Consider the following 12052-nt stretch of genomic DNA (forward strand, 5'->3'; position numbering starts at 1 on the left):
CTTAATCTTCAGGAAGGGATCAGTAGCTTCTTTTGACAGGGGAGGGAATCAAGGTTCAGAGAGGTAAACTAGTTACCCAAGCACTGCAGCGCAAGAGGGAGGCTCCAACCTTGATCTGCCTTTCATCAAATGCAGCACAATTTCCATACTCCAAAATGCCTGGGAAAAGGACCCCTCTATCAGGATGTTTATATGCCAGACAGTCAGATGAAGCTGAATTTACCTGCTCTCCGAAACATGTGAGACCCACACTTGGAGGTACTTTAGAACTCATCAGGAGGAGAAGTCAATTTATAATTCATAAAAATAAAATACATAGGTGCTCTGATCATAACTATATGGAAAGTGACCAGGAGAATTTCCCAAATAAAGATGCGACTATCTGTTATCTATGGCTTTGGTTGGCTTATACAAATAGAATCACAGGATTCTAAGCATTCCACTGTAATCCAGAGAGCCACACCTGGACCTGGCCGGTATGGCTCAGTGGTAGAGCATTGGCCTGCACACCAAAGGGCCTCAGGTTCGATTCTGGGTCAAGGGCATGTACCTGGGTTGCAGGTTCATTCTCAGGCCCCCGTCTGGTTGTGTACGGGAGGCAACCAATCGATGTGTTTCTCTCACATTAATGTTTCTCTCTCCTCTCTCTTCTCTTCTCTTCTCTTCTCTTCTCTTCTCTCTCTCTCTCTCTCTCTCTCTCTCTCTCTCTCTCTCTCTCTCTCTCCCCTCCCTCCCTTCCACTCTCTCTAAATATCAGTGGGAGCCCTAGCCGCTTTGGCTCAGTGGATAGAGCGTCAGCCTGTGGACTGAAGGGTCCCAGGTTTGATTCTGGTCAAGAGCACATGCTGGGTTGCTGGGTTGGTCCCGGGTGGGGGGCGTGCAGGAGGCAGCCAATCAATGGTTCTCTCTCATCATTGATGTTTCTGTCTCTCTCCCCCTCTCCCTTCCTCTCTGAAATAAATAAAAGTATATTTTTTAAAATTAATGGGAAAAATATCCTTGGGTGGGAATTAACAACAACAACAAAAAAAGAGAGAGAGCACCACAATTGAATTGTGTGATAATAATCACAAACCACTGGTTACTTTCCTAAACCCAGGTGGAATAACTTATCCCTGGCCAGGTCTCTCTCTTGGCTTAAAATGGTAATGGTGCGTCATTGTCACTGTGTTTTTCTTATAGGTTTAAAGATCTTGGGGATGTATTGATCCCCATCCTCATATTTATATTAGGAAGTACATTATAGTCTGCCTAAGCTAGCAGGATATAGCACAGTGGCTAAGATCATGGGCTCTAGGTGCTGGGGCACAAATCCCGGCTCTTCCATTTACTGGTTATATGACCTTGGGCAAGTGACTTCACTTCTCTGTACCTCAGTTTCTTCATCTGTGATATGGGGATACTGATAGCATCTACTTCATTGGTTATTGTGAGATTTAATCTCTTGGAATACATTGATGCATCTTGTTTCCCAAACTCCAGTGCTATGGAAGAGGTCTAACTAAGGTCATCGCTCTTGGGAAGTACACCCATTGCTGTTTCAGGAGAGGGAGAGGCAGGGACTGGGGGGTGAAGAAAGGTGGCTTTGAACCAAGTATCAGCATCATGCATTCTCTTCTGGTACCAATTACTGTGATAAATTGAAGGTGACAAGTTACTTTATGACATAAATGCAAATCAGCGTTCCCTTCGCTGTTATTTTCCAATGCCCTGGCACTTTAATGGTCCCCATAAGTTTGCTTCACTTGCAGCAAGTATCGGTATGTTCGCAGTCAGCCAGAGAATTTATTTTTAGGTGGGGAGCGCAATGAACTGAGCCCACTGGCTGACTTAGAAAAATGATCACATTCCCATCCACAAATTATTCCCCAAGTTAGCATTTGAGCCTTCGCTGGTGAAATAACACAATAAATAGAGATTTGTCACAAGGGCTCATTTCCACCTGCCAGACTTGACTCTCTAAATATTCAGCATTCAACACCTTTGTGGGTCGGTGTTTGCTTATGTGTGTTTATTAGAAAAACAAAAACCTGCCCCAGAATGTAATATTCTCTGCAAGTGACGAGGAGTTGAGACCTGCTACTCGTGGTGGGAAGAGGATGGCTTCCCGTGTGTTGAGCCAGGAAAGTTTCCATATACCTGAAACTCTAACGCCAGTGGGGGCTTCAACACGAAAGGAGACAAAGGGGACAGAACCCAATATTTGTTTGCTTCTCACCATTGAAGTTGAATTCTTGTCCTGCCAGTTCCACCAGCTGTTGTCACTATTCTAAAAAGAAAGGAAGGAAGGAAGGAAGGAAGGAGGGAGGGAGGGAGGGAGGGAGGGAGGGAGGAAGAGATAGGCAGCAGCATTGTCGCTATAAACAACACTGCATTTCCCTACCTGCCTCTCTCCAGCCCGCTGGCATTAACAGACACTGGAAGCTGTTAAATACATTGCCTAATTAATTTAAAATACAACTTCTGAGAGACAACGCCTAATTGTTCAAAGTGCTTTGATTAGGGCATAAAGATAACCACGGAATTAAGTCATTAAGAGTCATAACAAGGAAACTGGTGCACAAAATGAAATGTGTGGCTCCCTTTCCCTGCTGAGGAGCTCGTGGCTGCATGTATTCATTTATTTATTAACCAAATATTTAATGAGCACCTACTACCCTGTCCCTGCTAGTAAGGTCAAACATTCTGCATATAGGTGGCTTTATTTATTCATTTTTTTAGTTTTTCTGCTTTATCCTAAGAATGACTCTTTGTGTGCACGAGTGTGTGTGTGGACACAGTTGACATTCTGAGATGCAATGAGGATGCCAGGGCAGGGAAGACTGAAGGAAACAGGCAGGGAGAGACATTTTTTATGCATGACACAGAGCACGGAGCCCTTCTATCAACACCTTGCCTTAAGTGCACTGCATTAGGCATTCCGTCTGACAAGTTGCCACTTGGAGATACAGTCTTACCCCCTTCCCCCACCTTCCAACCGGAAACCTGACATTGCTTCACATCCAGTGTTTAATTTCCCATTGTTTGAAATAAAATGGTATGTAAAGTATGCGTTGCCATGGATGCAAAACCCAACCCTGCATATAGAGGTTTCTGAAGCCGGTAACTTCGGATCTGCCCAGGTGGCACGGCGCTGAATAAGGCAAAGCAAGAGCTGACCTCCCAAAAGACGCTTCCGGCGGCAAGTTCTCCAGCTGCAGGGGCGCCTGGCAGATTCGCCAGCACCAAACTCTGTCTTCTGCCTGGAGAGAATGTGCCTGCTCCATTTTTGCCTATGTTTCCGGGGGTTCTGGTCCTTACCTGGGAGCTTATCTGAAAATGTTCTGGAGCAGTGATTCCTGAGGGATGAAACCATGGAAGCTTAATCTGCACACAACACTTGAGGCTGGGCCATCGGCATTCAGTCCGCTCCTAGGTGTGTACCCAGTGGACATGCATGCCTGCCTTCACAAAAGGCACACACTAGAATGTTCTCAATAACCCCTGACTGGAGGTCGCCCAGATGCCCAGGGTTCCAATGGAAGCCAGCACAGTGGAATACTAAGCAGCATGAGGATGGGCAAGCCATCACTACGCAGAGCAGTGACTCTCAGAAGAGATGTGAGGGAGGGAAGCCAGGCCCAAAAAGGGACGGAGTGCATGATTCTATTTATACACAACTTCAAAGTCTGCAAAACTCATCAGTGGGGATAGCAGTCGGCCTGGTGGCTGCCTTGAGGGAGAAAAGAAGGGAACGTGGTTGGCAGCAGATACAAGGAGGAGTTCTGCGGGGTGCTGGCAACATTCCAGTTTTTGACTAGGTGGTGATTTTGTCTTTTTGTTTGTCTGTTTGTTTATGTCATATATTTCACACACAAAATAAAACATTAAATAAAAAAATTAAAAAAAAAACACTCCTTAAGGGTGGCCTTGAGGCAGGCAAGGGCAATTAGTTGTCTTGTCTCTGTTAGAACCTGCAGTCTCCTTAGGGTCACCTCAGGGAAGCATGAGAGGTAAATCAAGGCAGTCAGCACAGGGCAGGAGCAGGGCTAGCCCTTCCGCTCCCACCCAAAGAGGTGCCTCAGTCCAGATGATGAGTCAGGCGGTAGCACTGCCTCAGTTTCCCCAAGGTGCATGATCTTTTGGAAGAATGGCCAGTGGTTAACTTTTTTCCTAGATCATTTTAGAAATCAATGTAAGAGGCCCTTCCCCTCTGAACACACACACACACACACACACACACACACACACACACACACACACACGCACACACTTTTACATCTTTCAGATGGGGATGTGCCTAGCTGTTGATGACCAGAAAGCAAGGTGTCAGTGAAATGGGCAGCACTTTCCTTTTCTTAGCGGTACAGAAAATAATAGTGGGCCTCAGATTTGGTAGAGCACAGTCCATCTCTTGGACAGTGAGATGCTTTGCTTACACTCTCTGCCTCCCAGAGGAGAAGCCAGGCACTGGATTTTGCACGGTTTCAGGCTCACTTGGAAGGCTGGAGAGAAGACATTTTGCTTCTGAGCGAGTTGCAAGTCTGCTGTGGCGTCTGGGTGGAACTTGCGAATCCCCTGCTCGGAGGCAGCCAGCCCAGATGGTCAGAGGCTATGTAGGGGAGGAAAAAGTTTTCTTCCACCCACTTAGGGTCCCTGGCTGAGTCAGATTCACAGGAGAAGGGCATGCAGATTCCATTGAATTTGTGCATGTACGTGGGAGTCTTCGCAAGAGAATGAAGACTCAAAGAAGTGACCAGAGCAGGAAACTTTTATACCTTCAAAGAACAGCATATTTGTGAAGACAGAGGTAGTAATAGGAGGTTAAGGGTGAGTTTAACAAGGTTTGTTTGTACAGATTTCTTGGCCCCCAATTCCCCATCTCTGGTAGTAAGAATGTCTTCCTTCCTCCTGGTTCAGGAAAGGTACTCACATGGGAGATTTCTGACCTGTTTCAGGGAAGATGTGCATGTGGGGGGGTGAGACGTCAGGTGATCTTTCTGCTTTGCTGTTTCTACCATTCCTTCGGCTTCGATGTTCAATAGGCCCAGGTGACATATGTTGAGGGTAGCGAGTCCTGAACCCCATCAGCTGCTTCTCTGACTTTTGCTCCACCTCCCCCTCAGTTTTATAAAACTACGATTTCCTGTATTATAACCCTTCAATCTTAGAAAATATGGAGTGGCCTTTGTTTTCCTGACTGAACCCTGACTGGGTAGAAAAATATAAGGTCACACACACAGGATTCTATCATTCTGGGGCCTGACGTCACCTGTGGGCCTCCCCTGAGGAGTTAGCTTCAACACCAGGATTCTATCATTCTGGGGCCTGACGTCACCTGTGGGCCTCCCCTGAGGAGTTAGCTTCAACACCAGGTCAGAAATCTCCATGATCTCACCTCTGGCTCTTTCTAGGACTTCACCTAATGCAGACCATCCCTCACTCTCTGAGCTCCAGCCAAGCTAGACCGTGTTGGCTTTTGGCTCTTTGATGTGCCTCACTCTATGCTGACTCTGAGATGTCACTCTAGCTCTTCCCCTTACCAGGGAGCCTCTTACTCCTGGGTCCTCCCCACCCCAATCACTTAACATGCATCCCTCAGGCATTAATTAGTCCTTTCCTTGGGGAGGCTTACAGGGTGCTGGGAGTCATTGCAAATAATAAGCAAGAAAGGGTGAATGGGAGTATGTAGCAGGGAGTCAGAAAATGCCTCCTGGTTTTTTGCAAAACCGAAGCCCACAAGAGCACTACTGTATCTCCAGCACCCAGCACCCTCCCTGGGACACAGAGGACACTCAGCAAGTATTGGTTGGTATTCATAGTCAAATCCTCCTCTCCACGGGTAAATAATGTACTTCCCTCCAGACTGATGTGTAGAGAGCACCTGGGAAGGCACATGAGTTGATTGTTGGCTGAGTCCAGTGGCATTGGCAGAGCCACGCCCTGGGAACATACCGTGCCAGAGGCAGGTGTGTTGTCAGCCTGACCCTTAGCTCAGGTGTCAGGGGGTGGGTTTGATTATCTACATTCAGCCAGGCGCAAGGAACGGACCCAATTATCTGGGCTCAGCCAGGAGTGACAATTACAAAGAAGCCACAAGAATGAAGAATTACAGCTTGATCTTTAACCATGATTTCACATAATTTCCTTTGTCTTAAACTCTAATAAAACATCCTGGAATCATACTGTATATAATAAATGCGCTGCACCAGCTCTGGGTCACTGTCTCTCCATCAGAGGACAGCTGTCCCACCTGGTCCCAGCTTTCCCTACTGTCTCTGTGTCTGTCTCTTTCTTTTTCACAATTCCCCGTCATCCTCCACTCTCTAGCTGTGCTGGTGGCAGTAAAGAGAGAATACTTATACAGATGGGACTCCGTTTTACAGCAGGGGGAAATGATAGGGGAGCAGAAGGGAGAACTCACACAGTTTGGGCACTTGCTGTGCGCTGTGCATACTGACAAGCACTCTATTTACATTATCACCATTTAATCCTTCCAAGAACACTAAGAGGTAGATGTTTTTATATGTCCGTTTTACAAATGAGGGAACTGAGGCACGGAGAGGTTAAGTAACTTATCAAGGTCATGTAATTGTCCCAAATCTCAATCCCTCAGCCTCCGTTGCATCAAGAATTGTTCATGATGTCATATGTCCCTCACACTGCTGGCAAACATGTCTCAGAAATAGCAACAGCTAATTTCCATAATAATTATGTGAGGTTGTTGTGAAGGTGTCCTGGTATTCTATTTTGTCACTTGCGCAGTGACAGGCTTGCATGACTGCATCGCTTAGCTACGGTGGCTTAGCCTTGACCTCTCACCTCCCCCTACTCTTTGAAATTGCTTAATTTCTCTCCCTTCAAAGGAAGGCAGCACTGCTTCAATTGGGAGGCCCCACAACAATTTCCTTCCAAATCCCTCTTTTCTCAGACTGCATTGAGTTATTGGTTCTCTAAGAGGCTCTCCCACCCCCATTCCTAAGGATCCTCCAGGGTGCATGGTCTGCTGGCAAATGCCTGTGGGTGTTAGCAGTGTAATGTTGTGGCCAGTGCATGTATGGCCTCTGGTGTCAAAATATGGGTTCAAATCCTGACTCCACCACTTACTGTGTGAACTTAGGTAAGTTACTCTCTCTGCCTCAGTTTCCACCCTGTAAAATGCAATAGTGGATAGTAGTATCCACTTTATGGGATTGTTGAAGGGATTAAACGATATAACAAATGGATGTTGCTTAGAGCAGTGCCTGGCCATAGGAAATGCTTGGTAAATGGGAGTCTTTATCTTTATTGATGCATACACATAAGAAATGAGACAGAACACAAGCAGCTTTACCTCAAGTTCTAACTGCAACCCCAGACCTCCTTTCTGTTTTGTTTATTTTCCTGCTCTCAATGGATTAGAAGCTGAGTCCCCTTAGGATGTTTAGCAGTGAATTCAAGAGAGTTGGCTCCTAGGGGAGTGAAGAATAAACCCCATGGGGCGTGAGCCACTGCAGGCCATTCTTTCTTTGTTCAGTTTTCTTCTCTCAACAGCACTACTGTCCTCCCTCGTCTCTCACCAGTGCTCCCGTGGCAGAAAATTTCATTCCCCTTTCTAACTGAATCACATCTTTAATAAAGCTATTGTATTTGACCACAGGCTTAGGAAACGGGAATATAACATAATAAGAGAAGACCATTAAAGTTCTATAGAGCAAGCTTTCATGTCCCTCATTTCCAGTGTCCCCGAGCCTCAGATAAGGGATAAACATCTTTTAAATCAAAATCTAAATAACAGCAAACCTCACTTTTCATTTCAAGTATTTTTTCCACTAAGGTATGTGGTGTTTTCTAATTTCCTGTGTAGATCAGATGGACTGTAAAAGCGTTTTGTTTGGGGTGTTTTCATTTTAAGTTTTCGGGCACTTTCCTGACTGAAATTCCAGCACATGTCTTTGGTAAGGTTGTTAGAGAAGTGAGCCAAGAATGATTAAAATTCTGGAGACTGATTTACAAGGGAACAAGAACAAATGAGTACTGGAAGGTAAACGCACTTATTGGAGGGATAACTGGGTAAGTAGCTCAGAAAGCTTGAGAAAAAGCAGACATTAAATTATATGATGCGGAGAGTATGAGAGGAGACATTTCTAGAAAGGAAAATAGAGGCGTTCTCCCCCCTGCTTTTGCTTCTCTGAGAAACAGCAGTTAAGAGCCCAAGCACTGAAGTCGGAGCCAGAGACTCAAATCTTATCTCTGCCAGTTGCCAGCTGGGTGGCCTTGAACAAGGAACTAAATTTCTATTAGCCTCAGTTGGCAATATTAAAAACCTAGGTATTCATAAGATGATCACAAGATATCAAGAGGGATGGTGTATTTAATGCACTTAGCACAGAATCCAGCACATTAAAAATCGCATATTTCTCTATTAATGTTTGTGGGGCTGCTTCTTAATAGTACTTTATTTTGAACAATGAAAAATGTCCAAAGGGAACTTACTAGAACATTTTAAAACAGTCTGGGTTTAGGGATAAGAAACCTAAATTGTGGGTTAGCCCAGGCGTGAATGGGCAAACTGGGAGTTGAAAGTTCATCAGCATCATCATTCAAAAAAATTTTGAACTCTAGTTTATGAACTCCAAGATGAATATTTTCCACATTTTGATATCTCTCAAATTGGGAAGTCTTACAACCCCTAGCAGTTTTTCTTTCTTAGTGCTTTATGGAATGAAGGTGCATATACCAATTGGCATCAAAGATTTGCTGAAATATGGTCTTAAGCATTAAGCTTCTTGGTGCTCTGTTCTAAATAAATAAGCCCAGACAGTTCTGGTCCTCAAATAATTTATCATGTGAGGTGGACTGTACAAAGAACATTGGACCAACTCAGTCAGCACTGCGCGGAAACAGGGAGGAGGGCAGCTGGGTTGTAACCAGGTCCCTGGAGGGAAGTTGAAAATTTAGTTACCAGAAGGAGGCAAAGAGGATACTGGGTGGCAAAGGGTGGGGGTGGGACTGGGGAGGGAGGCAGTTTCTGTTGGGGCTAAACTGAGAGCAGAGAAGGTTTCAAGGCCTAGAGTATAACAAGCGTTCACTGGGGAATTCATTGAGCCCATAACCCAAAGTGAGAAGAAGTGAGATTGGCTCTGAAATTTAAGTTTAAATATGGACTGTCAGAGCCAGCATGTACCATAGGGATTGTAGTGATTGATTTGAAAACTAGTCACAACAATTTTCCCCATCCTGGGTGCTCTTTCGTAATGTGGCTTTGAAAGTCTTCAGGAGGTGGAGCCTTAAATCTCGGTTGCCCTCCTTGCTTTCACAAATATTCTCCAATGGAAGTAACACTGTGCCATCTGGCCTAGGCCTTAGGAAACTTAATGCTTCCATTTCTGCTCTCTCAGAAGCTGGCTGCCATGTAAAGCAGTCTCAATTATCACACTGGAGAAGTCATGTGGAGAGAGAAAGGTCCTAGAGGATGAAAGTTCACACAGAAGCTGACAAAAACAGCTGTCACACAGCTGTCACATAGAGGCTGACAAAGACAGCTGTCACACATGTGATTGACACCATTCTGGATGGTCCAAGCCCCAGCTGAAAGCAACTGCATGAGTGACCGCAGCCAACCCCATACGGAACAGAAGAACCACCCAGCTAAGCCCAGACAATTCATAAGATCTTGAAAAATAATGAATCATTTTAAGCCACTACATTTTAGAGTAGTGCATGGCAATAACAATAAATAATTAAAATGGGAATAATCTCCAGCTCACTCGTTTCACAGAGACTGAAAAACCAAAGAAGTTAAGTGAATTGCTCTGAGCCACTAGCCCAAAAGTGGCCGAGGCATGCAGGAACTCAGATTTCCGCATTCTCAGTACACTGCTCTGATCATTAAACCTGGCAGAACTATTTTCATACAGGTAAAACGAGCGCATTTCTCAACTTTTGCTGATGTGCATTAATGTAATGGCTTGCACTGAGTAAGTGTTTATTATGTGCTTGGCTCAGTGATAAATGCACTCTCATTTAATCCCCACAGTGAATCTATAAAATAGATGTGATACAACCCCCCATTGTACAAATAACATAACTGGGGTTAAAGAGGTTAAGGAACTTGCTCAGAGTCACCCAGCTAAGTAGGTGGTGGAGTCAGGATTCAAATCCAGATCAATCAGATTCTGAATTGCTTGCTGTTTTAACCGTCATGATCCACAGCTCCCACTGGCCTTTCCCCAAAAATCAAGTTTTTCCTTCTTGCATGATTCTATTCAGACCATCTCTGCATCTTCTGTTTTAAATGTGCCTCACGGTCATTATGGAATTCAGGATAAAGCCAGAGAAGACATGTTTGGATTCATCTAAGAGTTTTTCCTTATTGGGTATTTGCTCAAAATCACTACAACTCTTTCTAATGAGGGAAATGAACAGATTTTGAGTTTCTATTCCACAGAAGAGCTATAATCAAGGCACTTCCCACCCTATCCCCATGCACTGTACACTCCATCAGGATCATGGGCTCTTCTCACCCTTAAATTACCTTGTGAAATGAAGGATGAGAATTATAGCAATTGTGGTTTAGCCAAGTTTATATAAGTCTTGCTGAGCAAGGAGAGAGAAAATAAGGAAGGGAGGAGGAATGGATAAGCAGGAAGGAAATTTAACAAATGAAGGGTAAAGTGTTAATCTATTATTTTTGGACTAGGAACCTGAGGCTGCCTCCCTGGTCACTTTATCAGGATGACTACATTTCAGTTCACCCAGGACAGTTCTGGTCCACGCCTACTGTCCTGGCATAATTGTAATAGTGCTCTGCTTCACTCTCAGAGGGTCCCAGTTTGGACGATAAATTGTATGATGATCCCCTCAATCATGGTTCACTCTTAGCCCACAACTACAGGTTTCATGGAGAAGAAATGGGTACTAGATGCTCTTAATGGTTCTGAAGACACCAGGGTGGGCAGACACAGCCCCTGACCTCAATGAGGCCACTGCACAGTATGGGTGACACAAAACAGCTTTCTGATGTATGAAGCACAGTAACAGAGGCATTGCTGGGAGCACTTGTAGGCAGCAGCTGGGGAAAGAGATGAGGCAATGCATTACACACAGAGGGAACAGCAAGTGCAAAGGCTTGGAGATGTTATCATCCCAATTAGCTAGTTATTAGTACTAATAATAGGAAGTGAGCAAAGGGGAGGCCCAACATTATAAGCATGGTCATCTGGGCAGCTTCACCAGGAAGCTACAGCTTCATGTTCCCCAGGAATCCACTGATCCATTCCCTGCAGGTCCCTGGTGGAAGGGATAGAACAAAGTGGGAGATGGATACATACATGTGCAGTGAAGTTGAGGTGAGGTGGGGAAGGTGCTTGCACGTCAGTCTAGCCTGGGAAAAAGATCATTGGCGAGTAGGGTGAAGCCACTGCAAGTGCATGAAATCTTGAAAGGATAAAATCCCCGGAGGAAGAGTTCTCTTCTCTCTCCCTCTCCCTTTCTCTCTCTCTCTAAAATCAATAAAAACATATCCGCATCCACCCAGTGTTGCTCAGTGGTTGAGACTCAACTCATGAACCAGGAGGTCATGGTTCCATTTCCAGTTAGGGCACATGCCCAGGTTGTGGGCTCAATCTCCAGTAGGGGGTGGGCAGGAGGCAGTCGATCAATGATTCTCTCTCATCATTGATGTTTCTATCTCTCTCTCCCTCTCCCTTGCTCTCTCTGAAATCAACTTTAAAAAACCATAAAAATATTAAAAAACAAAACACAAGACAACAAAAAACACATATCCTCTGGTGAGGATAAAAGGAAAAAAAAAAGAAAAAGAAAAAAGCCACACCTCACTCTTGTCCAAAATCCCTCTGGAAGAGTGTTCCACTGCTTGTGAGGCACTGTACTCCCCCAATCCATGGATTGTTTCCCTTGAATAAAGGACATCAAACTCATGAATTTAATTGTTTTAGCTTTGACACTTGATATCATGGAACTAGAATATAAAAAACTATTCATCTTTAAAAGTAACTCCTAAAATGCAAATAAAACAACGATAAGTTATCAAACTACATAAATTTACTATTAGATTGACAAAAAATATATA

Source organism: Cnephaeus nilssonii (genome assembly GCF_951640355.1).
Source record: "Cnephaeus nilssonii genome assembly, chromosome: 13".
NCBI classification, from domain to species: domain Eukaryota; kingdom Metazoa; phylum Chordata; class Mammalia; order Chiroptera; family Vespertilionidae; genus Cnephaeus; species Cnephaeus nilssonii.